Genomic DNA, 4,212 nt, shown 5'->3' with positions numbered 1-4,212 from the left:
ACAGTACATTTGTTTACACCAGCATCAACACAAACGCGTGAGTAATTCATTGTGCTATGATGTCAGGACAGCTATGATGTCACTGGGAGATAGTCATTTTTCTTTTTTTAAAAATATATTTTATTGATTTTTTACAGAGAGGAAGGGAGAGGGATAGAGAGTTAGAAACATCGATGAGAGAGAAACATCGATCAGCTGCCTCCTGCACACTCCCCACTGGGGATGTGCCTGCAACCAAGGTACATGCCCTTGACCGGAATCGAACCTGGGACCCTTCAGTCCACAGGCAAGATAGTCATTTTTCAGCTCCATTATAATCATACTAGTGACCCGGTGCACGAAATCATGCACGGAGTGGGTTGTCCCTCAGCCTGGCCTGCACCCTCTCCAATCTGGGACCCCTTGGGGGATGTCCAACTTCCGGTTTAGACCCAAGTCAGACATCCCTCTCACAATCCGGGACCGCTGGCTCCTAACCGCTCACCTGCCTGCCTGCCTGCCTGATTGCCCCTATCCACTCTGCCTGCCGGCCTGCTCGCCCCCAACTGCCCCCCACTGCCGGCCTACTCACCCCCAACTGCCCCCCCTCCCCCCCCTGCTGGCCTGATCACCCCTAACTTCCTCTGCCTCAGCCCCGCCACCATGGCTTTGTCTGGAAGGATATCCGGAAGGTCTCCTGGTCTAATTAGCATATTACCCTTTTATTAGTATAGATGGAATCACTGTCATACATGCGGTGTCATTACTGAAACGTCGTTATTGATGATACTTTGTTATGGCAGCTCTAGGAAACTCACACAATTATGAACCGAGTAGTGATATAAGCTGATTGCATGCTTATTGATACGGATTTCACATATGAAATATTTACCTACCAAAAGGTCACAAAGACTTTTCTCCTATGATTCCTTAAATTTTTATGGTTTTAGCTTTTACATGGAGGGCTCTGACCATTTTAACTTAATCTTTGTGCATGACAGGAGGTCAGTCCTCAAGGAGTTTGAGTTCTGTTTTTCCCATATGGATATTCCAGAGCCATTTGTTCAAAAGGTCACCCTTCTCCCACTGAATTATCTTTGAGATCTTTGTGGAAAATCAATTGACCATGTATGTGTGGGTCTGCTTCTGGACTTTCAACTGTCATCTGGATCTACGTGTCCACCCTGGCACCAGTTCCACACCATCTTGCTTACATTTAGAGTCAGTCTTGAAATTAGGCTATGTTACTTAAGCTTGCATTTCTATGATAAACCACACTTGATCGTGGTACATTAGTCTTTTTTTTTTTAAACATATTTTATTGATTTTTCACAGAGAGGAAGGGAGAGGGATAGAGAGTTAGGATGAGAGAGAGACATCGATCAGCTGCCTCCTGCACACTCCCCACTGGGGATGTGCCCGCAACCAAGGTACATGCCCTTGACCGGAATCGAACCTGGGACCCTTCAGTCCACAGGCCGACGCTCTATCCACTGAGCCAAACCGGTCAGGGCAGTCTTTTAATATACTGTTGGATTTGATTTATAACTTTTTGTTAATTTTCTTGCATTAGTGCTCATAGGGGATATTGGTCTGTAGTTGTCTTCTTTTTTAAAATATATTTTTATTGATTTCAGAGAGGAAGAGAGAGGGAGAAAGAGATAGAAACATCAATGATGAGAGAGAATCATTGACTGGCTGCCTCCTGCAAAACCCCCACTGGGGATCGAGCCCGCAACCCAGGCATGTGCCCTTTGCTGGAATTGAACCTGGGACCCTTCAGTCCACAGACCAATGCTCTAACCACTGAGCCAAACAAGCTGGGACTGTAGTTGTCTTCTTGCTTATGTTTTTATCTGGTTTTGTTTCACAGTAATATTGTTCCCATTCTTCTATTTTTTGAAAAATATGTGTGAGAATAGCACAATTTCTTCCTTAAATATTTGGTAGAAATAGTAATATAGTACCTGGCCTAGAGTTTTATTTATGGGGAGGTTTTAAATTATGGATCCAGCTGCACGGTGTGGCTCAGCAGTTGAGCATTGATCCAGGAACCAGGAGGTTGCTGGTTTGCTTCCTGGTGGTCAGGACAAATGCCTGAGTTGCAGGGATGGGTTAGGGTGGCTGGGGAGCAGGGGAGCATGCAGCAGGTAGCCAATCGATGAGGTTCCTCTCTCTCATCTGTGTTTCTGCCTCTCCATCCCTTTCCCTTCCTCTCTTTAAAAATCAATAAAAACATATTTTTAAAAAAGAAAAAATTCTGAGTCCATTTTCCTTATTTGTTATACAGTTGCTCAGATAGTCTTCTTTCTTCTGGTTTTAGTTTTAGTAGCTTGTGTCTTTTTAAAAAATATATTTTTATTGATTTCAGAGAGGAAGAGGTAGTGAGAAAGAGAGAAACATCAATGATGAGAGAGAATCATGGATCGGCTGCCTCCTGCACACCCCACACTGGGGATCGAGCCCGCAGCCCACTGAGCCAAGCCGGCTAGGGCTAGTTTGTGTCTTTCAAAGAATTTGTCTGCTTTCACCTAAGCTGTGCCAGAAGCTGGAGCAGATCATCAGCTTCATGTCCAACAACAGCTAAGGGTGGTGGAACAGGTGAGGAGGGGACTTCCGGGTCCTGGGGCCATCTTTCATTGAGGGGGCGGGCCTCAAGCCTGGGGCTCAGGGCTGAGCCCAGGATTGGGTTGCACGGGTGAGGTCACCCAGGCAATGTGTTCCCGGCACACCTGGGCTCCCTTCATTAGTGCCTTGTTTTAGGCCCTGCAGGAGGGCAAGGGGGTGACAGGACCAAGATCCAAACCCCAGCAGCAACGATACCCCCAACCTCTTGACCTTGTGCCCAGGTGTTCTGACAGCATCTGCCCTCATGGCTATGTATACCGCCGACCACCTACACTGAGTGGCCAGATTATTACGATCACTAAACGCACAATAATCTGGCCACTCAGTGTATATAGTATATATATATATTAGAGGCCTGGTGCATGAATCCATGCATGGGTGGGGTCCGGCCAGCCTGGCCAGGGGGAAGGGACATGGGCGGTTGGCCAGCCTGCCTGCTGGTCGAACTCCTGGTCTAGGGGACAATTTGCATATCAGCCTTTTATTATATAGGATAGACACTGAGTGGCCAGATTATTATGTGTTCAGAGATCATAATAATCTGTCCACTCAGTGTATGTGTCCACCTCTCTGTCTCTATCTGCAAGTACCTTCCCGGATGTGGCCAACCTATCACTGGCATCCGCCCTGGCCTCCCTCAGGTTACGTTCAAACAGAGAAACCTGGTAAGACAGAGGCAGATTAGGTCATCATGGTGCTCAACCCCCTCACCCCCAGTGGCTTAAATGCACCCAAACTCCTTAAAATCTGGCAACTCCTTCCTGTCCCTGTTGTATGTCCATCATGGGGAACTTGCCAACCTCTTCTCCCCTCCCCCACTCATTTACACAAAAGAGGGGCCCTAGCCAGTTTGGCTCAGTGGATAGAGCGTCAGCCTGCCGACTGAACGGTCCCGGGTTCGATTCCAGCCAAGGGCATGTGCCTCAGTTGCAGGCTCCTGGCCCTGGTCCGGGTACATGCGGGAGGCAACCAATGGATGTGTCTCTCTCACATCAATGTTTCTCTTTCTTTCCTGTCTCTCCCTCTCCCTTCCACTCTCTATAAAACTCAATGGAAAAGTATCCTCAGGTGAGGAATTAAAAAAAAAAAAAAAGGGGAGCAGGGGCCTAATTGTTTGCTTGTACTGCCCCTTTGTTACTTTCAATTCTATTGTTTCCCTGTTGCTGGAAGGGGGTTTCTAAATTGTTTGTTACAGCAGAAAATAAAAGTGAACCGCTACTCTCCTCTGAGTGTGTTTTCAGTTACCCGATCCTCCACATTTACTTCCTTTGTCCCTGGATTGGAGCGGAGATGTGCAATTCGGTTACTCTAGTCCAGTGGTCGGCAAACTCATTAGTCAACAGAGCCAAATATCAACAGTACAACGATTGACATTTCTTTTGAGAGCCAAATTTTTTAAACTTAAACTTCTTCTAATGCCACTTCTTCAAAATAGACTTGCCCAGGCCGTGGTATTTTGTGGAAGAGCCACACTCAAGGGGCCAAAGAGCCGCATGTGGCTCGCAAGCCGCAGTTTGCCGACCACGGTTCTAGGCCGAGAAAATAGCTTTTGATGAGAATTGGCTGAGAGAGACCAAGGTCTGATTAAAGAGCAAGTGTGTCTTG

This window comes from Plecotus auritus (assembly GCF_963455305.1).
Source record: "Plecotus auritus genome assembly, chromosome: X".
In the NCBI taxonomy this organism is placed as follows: Eukaryota; Metazoa; Chordata; class Mammalia; order Chiroptera; family Vespertilionidae; genus Plecotus; species Plecotus auritus.
The sequence above is the reverse complement of the archived record's forward strand: the minus strand, read 5'-3'. Positions refer to the sequence as shown.